At 38.8% G+C, this 17,801-nt stretch overlaps 1 protein-coding gene across 5 annotated transcripts in view; it reads right to left on the bottom strand.

Moving 5' to 3' along the window:
• FRMD5 (FERM domain containing 5) overlaps positions 1–17,801 on the bottom strand; it is a 294,977-nt gene that overhangs the window by 140,540 nt on the left and 136,636 nt on the right. Inside the window, exon 1 of one of the 5 annotated variants that reach the window (XM_034661043.1) lies at positions 1,453–1,637. The exons of the other annotated variants lie outside the window; for them this stretch is intronic. The gene's annotated coding sequence lies outside the window, so the exon portion shown is untranslated. Of the gene's footprint in view, positions 1–1,452; positions 1,638–17,801 lie in introns of those variants that run through there. 5 annotated transcript variants of the gene reach the window in all.

Raw genomic sequence — 17,801 nt, 5'->3', positions numbered from 1 at the left:
GAAATTCCATTCATAACTCCCCTCATCCCCATCACTCATACACCTCCTCAACATTCTCCTATCTTTAATTAAAAAAAAAAACAAAACCCAACCAAACAAAAAAACCCACTTGGGGCGCTTGGGTGGCTCAGTCAGTTAAGCATCTGCCTTTGGCTCAGGTCATGATCCCAGGGTCCTGGGATCGAGCCCCGAGTTGGGCTCCCTGCTCAGCGGGAAGCCTGCTTCTCCTTCTGTCCCTCCCCCTGCTCATGCTCTCTCTCATTCAAATAAACAAATAAAATCTAAAAACAAAACAAAACAAAACAAAAAACCCTACTTGTATTCTGGGTCCCTTCCATCTAATTATTCTGTCCCTGTCTTTGGAGACAGTGGAGAGCAGTGTTTGAGTGTGGGTCTTTACATCTGGACTGCCTGGCCTCAAATCCTCGTACCCACATGGTTGTGTGACTGTGTCGTTATTTAACCTGTCTGTACCACAATTTCCTCATCAATAAAATGCAGACAGTCATTGCACTTTAAAGTGATCACCGCACCTCATCATAGTTATGAAGAGGACTAAACAAGATAATAAAGTCAGGCACTTAGAAGAAAAATCAAACTGAGTTTTACATATTCTTGTACCCAGTAGTTTTGTAGATTCTCTTGGATTTTGCTAGTAAAAAATAAAAGGTCATATCATGTGTAAGTAATGATGTGACTTTTGTTTCTTTCTAAGCCTTACACTTGTTTTGTTTTATGTGTGGGCTTCCACATGGTGGTGAGGAGAAGCAGTGCTGGGCAGCGTCTCTTCTTCCTGGCTCTTTTATTCACTTACCTATTTTAATGAAGACCTCTGCTCCGTTCTGTCCCTGCAAGGTCTGTCAGAGGCCATTCATGATGGCCTCGTTCAACAGGCACATTTCAGTCATCGTTTTCATTGTTCAATGTTAATGACTACAGCTTTTTGTGATTTCTTGACTCTTGTTCCCTTTGCTTCCCAAGAACACATGCTGTTGTTCGTCTCCTAGCTCTCTGGACGTTCTGACTCGCTTGGTGATTATGCTTCCTCTAACTGCTCCCTAAATATAACTGCGACACTGCAGTGTCACACTGCAACTCAGATTTGGGGAAAAAAAAAAAATCCTTCCATTTTGTTTAGAACTAATCTAACTTTCCTCCCAAGCCTACAACAATCACTGGTTAGTGGGGAAAAAATAGCTAAACATCCAACCCAGTTTAAAGTGTCGTCTTATGGGCGCGTGGGTGGCTCAGTCATTAAGCGGCTGCCTTCAGCCCAGGGCGCGATCCCAGGATCCTGGGATCGAGCCCCGCATCGGGCTCCCTGCTCCCCTGGGAGCCTGCTTCTTCCTCTCCCACTCCCCCTGCTTGCGTTCCCTCTCTCGCTGGCTGTCTCTCTCTGTCAAATAAATAAATAAAATCTTTAAAAAAAAATAAAATAAAGTGTCGGCTTACCCAAATATTTACAAAATCCTATTAGGTAAAGTTCAGTGTTTCTTGGATCACTTCGACAGTCAGATGTGTCCAGGAAGGCTTTTGTTTTCCAAAATGATTGCAAGTGGGGGCACCTGGGTGGCACAGCAGTTAAGCGTCTGCTTTCAGCTCAGGGCGTGATCCCGGCGTTATGGGATCGAGCCCCGCATCAGGCTACTCCGCTGTGAGCCTGCTTCTTCTTCTCCCACTCCCCCTGCTTGTGTTCCCTCTCTTGCTGGCTGTCTCTATCTCTGTCAAATAAATAAATAAAAATCTTTTAAAAAAAAACAAAACAAAACAAAATGATTGCAAGTGGCGTTACTGAATCATTAGCAAATTCTATCATTTTTCCTAGGTATGTTTCAATTAAGCCTTGGATTTTTGGTATGGCATTTATGGCAAGGACTCATTTTCCTGTCATGCTGTCTTTTGTAACATAAGAGAAATGGCTAATAAGTTATGACAGATGCACTTCTGCCTCTGGTGTATCTTGTTTTCTGACTATGCTTAAATGATTCATACCAAAAGGCTCCTCGATCCACATCGACCATAGTTAGAACACTTTAAAATGGGAAAAAGACATGGGGAAGTGGAATAAGAAGTTGACTATGCCTATGTACTATGTGTGTGAGTATGTGTGTGTGTGTGTGTGTGTGTGTGTGCATACACAAACATATGCCCTTGAAGCTCAACATGGAAGACCAGATTATTTGTTAAGAAAGATCAATGACAATAAAACAGTAATAAAGACTATTATTCCTCTAAAGACAGTGATACGGAAGGAGGAGAAACAAAACAGAGATAGGAATGGTCAGAAAGGGCTTTCAGAGTGTGAGAATGGGGCAAAAGGAGAAGAGTTGAAAGGAGAAATGCANAAACACTTTAAAGTGGGAAAAAGACATGGGGAAGTGGAATAAGAAGTTGACTATGCCTATGTACTATGTGTGTGAGTATGTGTGTGTGTGTGTGTGTGTGTGTGTGCATACACAAACATATGCCCTTGAAGCTCAACATGGAAGACCAGATTATTTGTTAAGAAAGATCAATGACAATAAAACAGTAATAAAGACTATTATTCCTCTAAAGACAGTGATACGGAAGGAGGAGAAACAAAACAGAGATAGGAATGGTCAGAAAGGGCTTTCAGAGTGTGAGAATGGGGCAAAAGGAGAAGAGTTGAAAGGAGAAATGCAGTATTTGTTACCCACTCTCTTTGATGTGGGAGCACAATACTGTTATATCCTGAATATGAGAACAGCTGGCTTTAACATCAGGTCAAAGCACTATCTGACTACTGGGAGATACAGTCATTCTTCAGCTCATGAACAGGGCTTGAACAAGGTCTGTTGCCATTTGTCACTCTGTCACCAAGAGATCAGTGGAATTATTCTGTTTCTTCTCACAACACTGTAGTCTCTTTGCTGCTATCATCATTCATAGCACTGCGACGTTATTAAACTACTCTTGTGAGCTCAGCTTTGCAGTAATCTCCTCGATTATTTTAGAAACACTCAATACCTAGCACAACACCCTGCACAGAGCAGGCACTCAATAAATAACTCCTGAATGAATGAATATGAATGGAATTCTCCTTTCATTGAAGAGGGGAAAGAAGTGTCTTATTCTTCCCTTCTTAAATGTTCCCCCAGGAAAATATTTTGGTATTTTTAATTTAGCTCTTAATAGACACCAAGGAGGAGAGAAGTCAAGATTAAAAGGGGAGAATGAAATAAATAGCTACAAAAGTGCTAAAAAATTACATTCAGAATGGAAGTAGGGGCACCTGGGTGGCTCAGTTGGTTGGGTGGCTGACTCTTGGTTTCAGCTCAGGTCACGATCTCAGGGTCGCACTCAGTGGGCAGTCTGTTTCAGGATTCTCTCTCTCCCTCTGCCCCTCCCCCTGCTTCCTGACCTTCTCTGTAAAATAAATACATAAATCTTAAAAAAAAAAAAAAAAGAATGGAAGTAGACAAATCACACAATCCAGCAAAAATAATTTTTGAAGACAAACAAAGGAAAATGCATTATGAGCTTTATTGCTCCAAAGGCATTTCCATATAATATAGATTTCCATCTATTTCTTTAAGTTTAACACAACATCAAATTACCAAAGCCAATTGAAGGCAAACAGAAAAGTACAATGGACCACACACAGAAGTACTGACTCAAGCGGCTAATATTAATTTAATTTTCCAATTTTCCTTCCTAGCAGCTTTCCTGGTTTTTGCTAGCTTATGCTAGATTCTGTTAGCTCTGGCATTGAAATACAATGTTGGTATAATTACTTTTCTAAGAATAGCAGTGGTCACTATAATTTTTAGAAGGAGTTCCTAACCTTTTCACATTTTTCAGTGTTTTCAAATTTTTGGAAATAAAACAATGTATAAATTTAACACATTTGGAAGTTTTAAGGTTAGCCAAATTCAATTCCTTTAATTCTAAAACATCGAGAACTAGAGCATCTATGTACCCTAAGAAAAGATCATCCCATAACTTTTCCACACCCATACTAGCTGGAACCATTCTTAAGAAGACATTTGTTCAAATTTTGCTGTAAGTGTCTAGCACACCAGAACCATCGTTACTGTGAGGACAACAGCTTTATTGAAATATACTTGCTACACTATATAATTCACCTTTTAAAGTGTACAAGTCAGTGGGGCAACCACCAACATAATCTAATTCTAGAACATTTTTTGCCTTTCCTAAAAGAAACCCCATATTCATTAACAGCTAATTCCCATTCCTCCCAACTGCTACCCACCATCACTACCAGCCCTGGATAACCACTAATCTACTTTCTATTTCTAACGGGGGTGCCTATTCTAGACAGTTCAAATAAATGGAGTTATACAATATGTGGCCTTTTGCATCTACCTTCTTTCATTTAGCATGGCTAAGGCCACGTTCTAGTATGAATCAATATTTTCTTTTTATTGCCAAATAATATTCTATTTTATGGGTATGCCACATTTTATATATTCAGTTCTCAGCTGACAGACACTTGAGTTCTTTCTACCTTTAGACTATTATGAATAAAGCTGCTATTAACATTTGGGTACAAGTTTTTGGGTGAACCTATGTTTTCACTTCTTTTCGATATATACCTAGGAGTGGTATTATTGGGTCATAGGATAACTCTTTGTATATTTGACTTTTTGAGGATTCCAGATTATCTTCCACACTGGCTCTATCATTTTATATTCCCACCAAGTTTCTCCACATCCTCACAAGGTTTGTATTGTCTATTTTATTATTATTNAAGCAGGCTCATAGCCGAAGAGCCTGATGTGGGGCTCGATCCCATAACGCCGGGATCACGCCCTGAGCCGAAGGCAGACGCTTAACCGTTGTGCCACCCAGGTGCCCCTATTTTTTTTATTATTATTAGAGCCATCCTGGTGGGTATAAAGTGGTATCTCATGGTGGTTTTGATTTTAATTTCCCTAACAACTAATGATGTTGACACATTTTCATGTATTTATCGGCCATTTGCATGTATTATTTGGAGAAATGTTTAATTTTTTTTTAAAGATTTTATTTATTTGAGAGAGAAAGAAAAAGAGAGATCAGAAGCAGGGACGAGGGGAGGGAGAAGCAGACTCCCCACTAAGCAGGTAGCCTGATGAGGACTCGATCCCAGGATCCTGGGATCACGACCTGAGCTGAAGGCAGACGCTTAACCGACCGAGCCACTCAGGTGCCCTCATTACTGAGTTCTAAGCGTTCTTTATATATTGTGAATACAAGTCCCTTATCATTTACAAATATTTTCTCCCATCACAGGGGTGGTCTTTTCACTTTCTTGATGGTATCATTTTCAGCACACGAATTTCTTATTTTTTGAAGTCTAATATATCTTTCGTTAGTTGTGGTTTTGGTGATATATTAATGCTACTTTTTACTATAGCTGTATCCCTAGAAATCCACTGCTAAGGCGCTTTGCAGTTCTTGGGGTAAAGGCATTATGTGTGATTATTATTGCCTATAGATTAAAAACTTGGGTCATTTAAAAAGACCAAATTACAATAATGCAACTGACAGGGAAACCCTTCAAAAAATGGTTGAGATGTGCTGTCAGCTACCTCTTGGTAAATCAGAGAAATGTGAGAGAGAACCCATATGACTGAAATCCACAGATGATATGCAATATTTCTTGTAGATATTGTTTTACCTCCCTCACCAGAACCCTGACCGGAGTTACTAAGAAGTAGCAACTTGTTTGACTTATACTTCTTCTCCCTGAGTTGTACTGCCATCTGGTAGAGATTTCCACAAGCCTTACAGTTGTCCAAAGAAGAAAGGTAAACAAGAGTACAAGTAGGCTGAATAAATCTCAAGCTGGACAGTGGAATCCTAAAAAAAAAAAAAAAAAAATAGAGTACTTTCAATGAATAAAGGACTGGCTTTGCTCTTCCCCTCCATATTCTAGCCTTTGGAAAGTCACTGTGAAAGCCTTTGTAAATAATATATTTATAAATAATGTATTTGTTGAGATGCAGAAATGGAAAGTGACAGAATCGAATTAATTTATCAACTGAAGAATCAACTTTGGGGGAAAAAAAAGACATAGACATTAGTTTTATACCACATCGTAAGAAGCAATAGATAGAACTAGAATGTCTTTCCTTCCTCCCATCTCTGCATTTGCAAATCCTTTAGTCCTTCAACAAATGTTATTTAATATCTATGTGCCAGAGGTATATAAATTAACAATATAGAACCCCTGACTTAGAGTAGTCTGCAAATATTTATGACAAAGCCAACCTACTCCTTACTTCATGAGGCTTTGCCAGAGTCCTCCATTTTGGAGGAATCTCTTCCATTTCTCATTTTGGATAGCACTTTATCAACACCTCTATTGGAAAGTTAGAACCCTCTACTTTATGGTATAGTTGTTTATAAACATATCTTGTTTCCAGCACTAAACTATAAACTCCTTGTGGGCAGGATTTGTTTACAAATCGCCTACCTGACTACCACATCACCCTGTACATGACACACAACACATTTTAGTTGGGTGAATGGAGTTTTTTTAAAATTTAAATTTAGAAACACCACTAGAAGATTAATATAAAGCCATGTCTTTCACAAAAATTACATCCATGAATTGTTAATACAGAAGCTTATGACCTTAGTCTGGAGTACCAGCTATTCTAGTTCCATATAAATGATTTCTTCTCATCTTCAGCAGTATGCCAAAAAGGGGGTGGTTACATTTTTAGAATATTTCAGCTTAAGAGAAAGAAACTCAAAACACTAAAACCAAAAAAAAAAAATTTATGGGGAAGTTATATTTGGGGGTATCTGATGACTAAAATGTATCTTTCTTTTTTCCCCTTGAATTTAGAAACTTTCTGCAAATCTATCCCAAATGAGCAACAGATAAATCCACAAAGAAAAAATTAGATCCAAAATTATTTCTCATTGACCCTGAAATTCTAGAGTCATCTTTAACTCTTCCCCATCCAATTTTTTATGTATTTAGCCACATTCTAAAAAGTTCCAGTAATTTTTTAAAAGTTTAGAACTATGTTAGAAAAATAGAAATTTGGAAAGATAGTACACATATCCCACCCAGTTTCTTTTCCTATTATTAACAAATTAGTATGGTACATTTATCAAAATTAATGAACCAATATTGATCTATTATTTTTAACCAACATTCATACTTTATTCACATTCCTTAGGTTTTTTTTGGTTTGTTTTTTTAAAGATTATTTATTTATTTATTTGACAGAGAGAGACACAGCCAGCGAGAGAGGGAACATAAGCAGGGGGGGTGGCAGGCAGAGGAAGAAGCAGGCTCCCCACTGAGCAGGGAGCCTGATGCGGGGCTTGATCCCAGAACCCTGGGATCAAGCCCTGAGCCAAAGTCAGACACTTAACAGTCGACTGAGCCAACCAGGCACCCCTCACATTCCTTAGTTTTAACTTAGTGTCCATTTTCTGTTGCAGGATCCCATCCAAGATACACTTTACATTCTGTAGTCATGTTTGCTTAGGCTCTCTTGGCTGTAATTGTTTTTAGATTTTGTTTTTAATGACCTTGACAGTTTTGAGGAAAAATGATTGGTCAAGTAATTGTAGAATGTCTCTCAGTTGGGATTTGTCTGAAGTCTTTCTCATGATTATGCTGGTGTGGTGGGTTTTGGGGAGGAAGATGATTCTCATCACATCATATCCAGGGTGCATATTATAAACACTATTTGTCCCTGTTGATATTAATCTTTATGGCCTGGCAAAGATGGTGTTTGTCAGATTTCTCCACTGTAAGGTTACCCTCCCCCATGCTTTCCATGTGGCACCCTTGGAAAGAAGTCACTAAATGCAGCATACACTTATGGAGTGGTGATTTATATTCCACCCTCTCGAGGACAAAGTAGCTACATAAATTATTTGGAATTCTTCTGCATGAGAGATTTGTCTGTTCATCCCCACCTATTTATCATAAATTTTTCTATTCTCTCCCATTCATTAACTTATTCAATCATTTATTTTTATAAATACATACTCACGTATGTTTACTTTATACTTTTGGTTATGATACAATAATACTTTATTTTTTTGCTTGAATTCTTCCAGCTGTGACCATTGGGAACTCATTCGTTTGGCTCTTGTGTCCCTCACATAACCCACCATTGTGTTTCTTGTAAGTGCTTCCTTACTTTCTGGCACTACAAGATGCCTCAGGCTCATATTGTCTATTTCCTGCCCCAGTCCTAGAATCAAGTATTTCTCCAAAGATCTTTAGTTCCTTTTGCTGGAGAAAGATATTAGGATCCCAAAACTGTGTGCTAGATATACCTGAGTGCCATTCCTTCCACAGTCATTTATTTATTTATTTTTAAATTATTTGAGATAGAGGGTGAGAGAGAGACAGCATGGGGGAGAAAGAGAAGCAGACTCCCCACTGAGCAGGGAGACTGATGTGGGGCTTGATCCCCCAGGACCCTGGGATCATGACCTGAGCTGAAAGCAGATGCTTAACTGACTGAGCCACCCAGGGGCTCTTACAGCCATTTATTTTTATGCATTTGTCTCCACTTACAGAGTCAAAATGCTGTTCAAGCCACCCTGAGATAGAGCCTAGCTAGGATACTAGAGACCAGGAAACCTTTCACTCTGGTCTTTGGGAAGCCCTACTCTTAGGGATCAGTTTCTGTCTCAACAAAAGACACGGTCACCATTTCTCATATGTGGTGAAGAATTACACTTCATTCAATACTTATTCTAATGGTACACTTCTCTGTCCCCTATAAAATCATAGAAATGTTAGAAGAGGCCTTACAGCATATCAGGTCCATTTGTTCACTCATTCACAAATATATATTGAGGAGCTACCATGAATTGAGCATGATTCTAGACAATGAGCATGGAACAGTACACAAAGCCAGACACAGTCCCTGACATCATGGAGCATATGGTCTGGTGACAATGAGGAATATTTATTTTAAAATATCACACAATTATAACAGTGCAACCGTGCTAAATGCATAAATGTAAATGACAGGAGAGAGTACCGTGTGGAGACTAAATCTGCTATGGATTAGGATTCAGGGATGGTTTCCCTAAAGAATTAAGACCAAGTAGAGTAGGAGGTAACTAGAGGCAGCAGGAAGACAATTACAAACAAAGGGAAAGCATGTGCAAAGGTCTGTGGCAGGAGGGAATGTGGTACATTAAAACGCTCAGAGAGCTGAGGGAACCTGGCCAAAGGTGAGCATGGACGGGAAGCAGAGACTACACTACAAGTCCTTATCAGCCATGGTGAAATTTTGGTCTTATTTTAAAGAGGAGTAAGAAGTTCCTGAAGTAAAACTCATTAAGGTTTTAAGAGGGTAGATTGTTGTGTTTTGCAGAGATCATTCTGGTCACTGGGTGGAGAATGGATTATGGGTAGGCAAGAAGCTCCAGTGAGAGGTGACCAGTCAGGAGGCTACTGGAGCAGTACAAAGAGGTGATGCTTTAGAACTTGGACAGGAAGGGTGGCCCTGGAGATGGAGAGAAGTGAGCAGATCTGAGAACTATGTAGAAAGCAAAACTGAGAGGAATCTCTGACATTCTGGGTATGGGGCAAGCAAAAGGACAGTTTAAGGGCAAGACCTCGATTTCTGGTTTTGTACAATTAGATGGATGGTGGGTGGTGATGTCATTCATTAGTAAAGAAAGCAGTGGAAGAGGACAAGTTTGACAGGGAAGACCATAAGTTCAGTTTTAGATTTGTTGAATTTGAGCTATTTCTGAGACATACGGATGGAGAGGTCAAAAAGATCATTGGATTTAAAAATCTGGAGCTCAGGGTTAGTGGTATAAATTTGATATAGTTAGTTTTACAGGTGATAAGTGGAGCTAGGAGCACGGATAAAATAGAAAAGAATACAGGATGGGAAGAAAAGGGGCACTGGGCAAAGCAGTTACCCACAAAATGAGATTAATAATAGTTCCTATTTTATAGAATTATAGTCAGGATTAAATGTGATCACATATATAAAAGCAAATGGCAAACTGTAAGCACCAATTCTGTTATTTATTACTATTAAAACTGTGTGTTTTATAAAAACACTCCTGTGGGATATACATATGGTTATGTACCTTCAGGTGTTCAACCACTTAATAATGAGTATACCATTACTCACTACCTGAAAAACACAGAATCTCTAGTAGTTAGTGTAAAAGACTAACAGCTATTAATGATACGATATGAAAAACAATATTGCTTTAACGTTATCTCATTTTCCTAATTATTGGCCCATAGGTGGAAAATCAGGCATCGAGGGAAGAAAATTTTAAGGCATAGCAGCAGCCCACATCCTAGTCTCCATCCTATTACCTACCCTGCAATTGTCTGCTCTCCAAAACCATTTCAAAATGACTGGTTACAACCACAAAGATCCAAAACAGGGCCATCTGGGTGGCTCAGGCGGTTGAGTGTCCAACTCTTGATTTCAGCTCAGGTCATGATCTCAGGGTCGTGGGATCAAGTTCCCAACGGAGCCCCAGGTGGAGCCGTACATGGAGCTCCCTGATCGGCTCCATGTTCAGCAGGGAGTCTGCTTTAGATTCTCTCTCTCCCTCTCCCCCTCCCTGCCACACACACACACTCTCTCTCTCTCTCTCTCTCTCTCTCTCTCTCTGTCCCCCTCCTCTAAAATAAATAAATGCATCTTTAAAAAAAAATCTAAAACAGTATAACTTCTAGAAAAACCTGCAGATTTTACCAAGACTCTCTTCAAATACACATTAACTAATTAAACGTAAGTAACAATGTAGCATTGCATTATAGAAACTGATTCTTGAATGAATGAGGAAACATCCAATAATAAATCTAAAAAGAATTAATAGATACGACCAACAAATGCTATTTTCATAGCAGCTGTCCTCCAGAAAATAAAACTGGCTTTTTAACGTAGAACTGCATATATTTCTAAAAATTAGATTCTATCCATATTTTAATCAGATGCAAACTCTTTAAGATAAAATTGTAATATGTCAGTTTTCATAAAAGTAATTCCAGAATCACAAAGATGAAAGGTATATAAGTATGTGCTTCCAAAAGAGTTGAACTGTGTCCCCAGATTATAGCTGTCAACTGCCCAAGGGCATCTGGCCATGGGGTCTGAAATTCAGCCTGCACTCCTCTCACAAAGCCTTGGGACCAGAAGCAGGTCTAGGATAGCTCTGATAAAGGCAGGGGGTGTGGGGGATTTTGTATGGTTTGGCCCCAGCTTGGTACTGGCACCCTATAGCTTAACAGTGGCACTGACGAAGGATCATACACATGGGTGATTGCTAGGACTCTGGACAAACGGAGTCTTTTAAGACACATTTTGGGTTTTAATAGCAATCTTGAAAGGAAGTTTATGACAAAAGCAACCATTAAAATGCTTTTTAAAAATTATTACACTATCCTCAGCTACTAAGATGGTTTGATTTTCTTATTGAAGCCCTTTAACAGACACTACACTGTCAATGTAGTCATTACACACACTCTAAGTTTTAATATACAATGTGTTTTGAAACATTAAAAATCAATAAAAACTCAAGTATCTTTAATTTTACCAAATACTGCAGTGGGGGGAAAAAAGCCACCATATAGTAAAAGCAGTTCTGTAGAAGCTCTTCAGGAAAAGATACATGAAACATACTTGCAGGAGATGTTGTACTTTGTGGTAAAAAGTAGGTGTGGAAAAAGCATCTGGAATCCAAAGACCTCAGTTCCAGTCTTGGATCTGATTCTAAGTATTGTTTGGCCCTGACTCACTTGACCTCTTTCAGCCTCAGCCTCTTCACTTGAAGGAGGAAGTGGATTGAACTCAATTATTTCCAACGTCTCTCGCAGCTGGACATTTTATGACTTTACAATGTCATTGTTACAAATCTCCTCTTCTTTGTGTGATCTTCTTCATTTCTTACAACCATGGTTATTATTTAACCACCGTTTTGGCATCCTTTTCTTGTAAGGTAAGCATTTGTTCCAACACTGAAAGAAACTCCTTTTATTCATGAATTAACTTAAGAGCCTCTCTCATCTTCAAACCTTTCCAAACTTACTTTAAAATTTTCATTAGCAATTATTCACTGAAAAGCTTAAAGACTTAATTTTCTCTTTGTCCACTCTCCAAATTCTACTGGACAAAATAGCCTCGGTCAAATACTCCAGCCCATGTTCAGACAATCAACAATCATTTAGAATTCTAATGGGGGGGGTGAAAAACTTAAAGACATCTAGGAGGAAAATTAGCATATAAGCAAACCAGGAGAGACTAATCCTGAAGTAGTATATAAATGAAAGGAAGTAGGGTAAATATAGTGGAAGTAAACTCTAACAAGTCACAGCAGGAGAAATCTCAATACAGGCTGGAGTTAGTTCATCTCAAGCAAAGAATTAGAATTGATTAGCAGAATCTCTCCATGTTGGACAACATACACAGAAACCTAGGTACTGAGCAATTACAAGTCTGAAAAGCCTTTCCTGGTGTTTTCTTTCTTTCTTTTTCTTTTCTTTTTTCTTTCTTTCTTTCTTTCTTTCTTTCTTTCTTTCTTTCTTTCTTTCTTTCTTTCTTTCTTTCTTTCTTTGTGTTTTCTTTATTGGAAAGAGGAGAGATGATCAAGAGAATAACTTTTCTAACCAAAAGTTTTATTATGGGTTTTTGAATATTTAAATAACCTGAAAAATCTCAACCACAGCAATGTGAAAAAATATCTTGTTAGAAGAAAGAATGTGAATCTAACTCCTTCAAAAGCATTAGCTGAAGATGCTGTCATCCTCAGAAATGACTTCAAATCTTAGATGCCTCCTCAGGGCCTCCCTGAGGCCAGCCAGGGACACTGTGGGTGAGGGGAAGATGTTCCCCATTGACTGCTAATTAGCCAAATACCCTGAGTTTCTGGATTCTTCCAAACCTCCAAACTTGGACAAAATCCCACACCAGGGCTCAGAATCTGGCTTTCCAATTGGCTATCAGTGGAGCAAGACAACACAACTCAGAACTATGAGTTAACTCTCCACAGGGTGACCTTTGAATTCCTTCTTCGGCCTCTGATTTCAAGACAACCCATGCTAAAACAGCAACGAAGCCCAAAAGAAGTGAAGGAAAGAACCATGGATTAGTATTTGAGACACACTGATCCTAATCTTGTTTTAACTGGCTCTATTAATTAGCTATTTGACCTTAAACAAGTAACTTCCTGAGATCTGTAAAATGAGATAGGAGTTGGAGAAAGAAAACCTAGGCTAAGTGACTGCTGGGTTCTTTCCAGCACCAACACTTTATAATCCTTAGGAATTATACAACCCAAATCTTCAAATAACCCAATAGAAGATGTGTCAGTGTGAAAACCATGGAGTCCTATTACAACCCAATTCATCTGACCATGGTAAGAGTTTGGATCAGCCCTATGAAATATAACTGTAACTGAATCTTGGGCAAAATTCTCTTGGCTCTGAAATAAGGCCATTTACAATACCATCAGCATCCAATGATATTTGATGTGTGACAGTATATTTTGCAACTTAACCAAATATCACAAATTCAATAAATACCAGGCCACAGAAGGAATTGTGAGATTATAAGACCACATCTGTTTTGTGGAAAAGTTATAAGAGCATTTTTAAAAATCAGTAGTATCAAGTGAAAGAAGCCAGTCATAAAAGTTCACATATGGTACGATTCTATTTATATGAAATGTCCACCACAGGAAAATCTATAGAGACAGAAAGTAATTCATGGTTGCCTGGGACTGGGGAAGTGGAAAGTGACTGTAAATGCGCATAGGGTTTCTTTTGGGGATGATGAGAATGTTCTAAAATTAGATTATGGTGATGGTTGCACAACTCTGAACATACAGAAAAACAATGAATTATATACTTTAAATGGGTGAATGGTATGATGTGTGAATTATATATCAGTAAAGCTGTTAAAAAGTAACAGGGCTATTTTGTTGTTGGGCATGAATGGCTTAGAGACCAAAAAATATATGAGGAACAAACAAGCACTTCTCTCTAGGGACAGAGAACTATAAAGAACTTTACTTATTTATACCTTTAAGAAGGTACTAGAAGAGGACACACAGCTGGTTTCAGTGTGACACTAAATTCCTCCAACCAGCAAGGAGCCAGGCACTCTGGGGACAGACTACAGGAGGAACTCAGGAATTTGTGCAACTGGCAGAGGAGTTTCAACGTGAGCAAGTGCAAGAGGACACAGTGGAGCAACCCTCGACTAGCATCGCTGCAAACTACAGAAAGGACTGGGTGAAAGAGGGGGTTATTCAACTCCACAGAACATGTTGGGGACAGCTACTATATACAAGGGACTGTTTTCAGAGCAGTAGTAAAGAGGGGATACAAAAATGACAGGAATAGATTCCCACTCCCTCCTGTACTTCAAAGAGCTTCTAATCTGCCAAGAGAGAGAACACATGCACTGCAAGGACAGGTGAATAAATGCTATGACAGAATCCGAGAAGGCACCAGAAGGGTTAAAGAAGGCTTCACAGAAGAGCTGGCATTTTCTCTGGGCCTCGAACATTTGAGAATATCAATCCCATATGCTTCTATACGTTGGAAAACCAGTCAAATAATAGGAATCATTCAAGGAAGATAATAAATACACTAAATTATTCTACCTTATTTAAGACAAAAAGAATACCCTTAGTATGGGTCACTACACTTCATGGGAAATAGAGTAAGACTTCATTTATACAGAGACAAATCTCCTGACAAGTCCTTGGCTTCAAATTCAGATGCACCTTCTTCTTAAAGTGTTTAAGGTTCAGAGTGAGCCCCTGAACATGTGGCTACAAAAACAGCCTTGACGAGCTACAGGAAGATCCGATCGCTGTTTTCAGGAAAAGCCTTACTGTGGTTTGCTGACAACATCTATGAGAACAAAGGAGAAGGAAAAGAAAGTAAGGGGAGAGAGCTGCCAGGCAGCAAAAGAGACTGGAAGCAGAAGCAGAGGTCGGAAACAATGACAGGGTAGGTGGCAAGGTTGCCAGTGGCAGATGCTGGCACAGAGGAAAGCCAGTTACAAAAAAGCAAGAAAAGAAACTCATTCTACAGCTTTAGCCAACAAAGAATTATTGGCTCATAAACAGGCAGGGGAGAAAGAGAAATCGAAGAGCACCTAAGGGCACAGGCATTCTCCCAGAGGCCTGCCAACCAAGGCAGTTCAAGGGCTCCTGGGGATAGGGGTTATCCACGGTGCAGAGCTATATACTGACAAACTCAATCACTCAGCTTCATGCCCAACACCATAAATATCCACACGGTAAAACAATGACATTCCTAAACATGAACCTGAATCAAGAGAAGATCAAGTCAAGATAAACAATCTCTGGGTTGTGTTTTTTTTTTAAGATTTTATTTATTTGAGAGAGTGAGAGAGACAGAACAGTAAGGGAGAGGGAGAAACAGACTCCCCACTAAGCAGAGAGCCCAATGCCGGGCTCAATCCCAGGACCCCTAGATCATGACCTGAGCCAAGGGCAGATGGTTAACTGACCGCACCACCGAGGTGCCCCAACAATTTCTGTTTTAAAAGACACACCTAAGAAATGTTTTCATTCAAAATTAAAGTCAAAATACTTGGGGCATAAATTGCCAAATCCCCAACTATATGGCAAACTGATTCTTTTATTCCCCAAACAATTTATTCCCTAATGACCTAGGACAATAGGAATTTTATTCCATAATGGAACAAGAAGGCAGCTCAAAGATAGAAATGATAATTCTGTGAGGGCAATCTAAAAAAAAGACAAGGTCGGAAGCCATTTAATTACATGAAATAGACAAGAAAAACAAAAGATCACTGGCATACTTATTCTCTAAATCTGAATCTGAGAATACTTGGACTAAGGGACTATGCTCTCTGCAAGGAAATAAGACAGGCCCCTATGTGCAAATATTGTAGATCCCTTTAAAAATATAAGCTCAATGAAGGAAGGAACTGTTTCATGTTTCTGTCCTCCACAGTACTTAGACATACTGTCATGCATGCAGTATAAACTTCCCTGTCATTTAACAATGAAAGCTTCCACTCCGTACTAACTGCTGCTTTTGATTAGCTCAGAAGAGTACAGCAGTATCCTGCAATTTTTAGTTCTAGACACAAAGATACATCAGTGGAGAAATCCTACGTCCTTCCTGCCTCTCTACTCCACGTGATTCACGGATGTGATTTTATCTTTACATTTTCTTTTCTCCCAGTTCCCACAACCCAGACATGCCAGCTTCTCTCAACACCATAGTCACTTAACTCTGACTCCCAATCAAAATCGAGGGGCAGATTTCTAGGATAGGTTTTAAGACATTTGAAAGAGATTATGGTTTCATTCTGGACTTAAAGTAGACAAAATGTAATGGATGATCTCAGAGGCTCGGTCCTAAAGAAAAGTTGTGGGGTAATCCCAGGCTTCACCAAGATAAAAATCAGTAAAGGGTGCCAAGGGTCCCACACTATTTATTCTGAGCCTTTGGCTACATCATTATCATTATCCTTTGAACTCTGAATTGTTTAAGACTTCTGGTAAGCCATAAATGCGTGATCATTTATCCTGGCCTGTCCTCCAGTCCAGTTTACACTTGCCATCAGGGAATTCCATATAGTTTGACATTTGAATCAGAGTATATACTTTGCAAAGTGTATTAAAACAAGCTGTAATAAAAATGCAATAAGATAAGCTGGGATAGCGGTGGGTGGCTTTAGCAGGCTCTTTGTTTTGAAATTCCAACATGTGCCACGGTCTTATCTAGTGTTGAGATACATTTGCATTTCCCACATGTCGCTAAATCTGCAAGATGACCAGAAATCACTTTCCATCACCATTTCCTGATATAAGTAATTAACACCACCATTTTAAAGACATCATACCAGGTGTTTGCTGATAAAAATGAAGGATGCAGGAATACAAGCAGCTAGATGTTCACCAACATCTAACATCTCCTGGGTTCCCTCACACCCAACAACCACCATTCCGTTTTTAAAAGTTTGATTTTTTAGATTCTACATATAAATGAGAACATACTATATTTGCCTTTCTGTGTTTGACTTATTTTTCACTTAGCATAATGCCTTCAAGGTCCATCCATACAGTCACAAAAGGCAGGATTTTCCTTCTTTTTCATGGCTGAATACACGTCTGGTATTAATCCCCCAAACCTCTAAATCCAGTCTAATCAGAAGAAGATCATCAGACAAACCCAAATTGAGGGTTATTACATAGAATACCTGACCAACATTCCTCAGAATGATCAAGGTCATGAAATTCAAGGAAAGGCTGAGAAACTACCACAGACCGGAAGAAATTAAGGAGACATGATGCAATGTGGTACCCTAAATTAGACTCTTGAACAGAAAGAGGACATTAGTGGAAAAGTCTGGGAAAAGTCTGGTTAAGATAATAACCAGACTTTTTTTAAAAAAGCTTTTTTTAAATACAAAATTTTATTTTTTAAAAAAATTACTCTTGTAAAAAACAAAAACAAAAAAACCAAAACACCTGTGCCTGAAAAACACAATTAAACAATTGAGGCTACATAAGATATGTTTATATATTACTCTGGGAAGCATGACTTTTCACTCAGATCAAATGAATTCTAAAATAACTTCACAATTTTCAATATTAAATTCCTTTAATTCATTTAAGATCCAAATAGGAATTTAATAAATTCCAATAATGGAAGTTTGTTCTCCAGAGTACTTTTTTTTTTTTAAGATTTATTTATTTATTTTAGAAAGAACATGTGGAAGTGGGGGGAAGGGCAAAGGGAGAGAGAGAAAAGCAGACTCTCCACTGGGAAGGGAACCCCATCCATGTGGTACTCA

The sequence above is a fragment of the Ailuropoda melanoleuca genome, chromosome 5, assembly GCF_002007445.2.
Source record: "Ailuropoda melanoleuca isolate Jingjing chromosome 5, ASM200744v2, whole genome shotgun sequence".
Lineage (NCBI taxonomy): Eukaryota > Metazoa > Chordata > Mammalia > Carnivora > Ursidae > Ailuropoda > Ailuropoda melanoleuca.
This window is presented reverse-complemented; position numbering and strand designations above follow the sequence as displayed.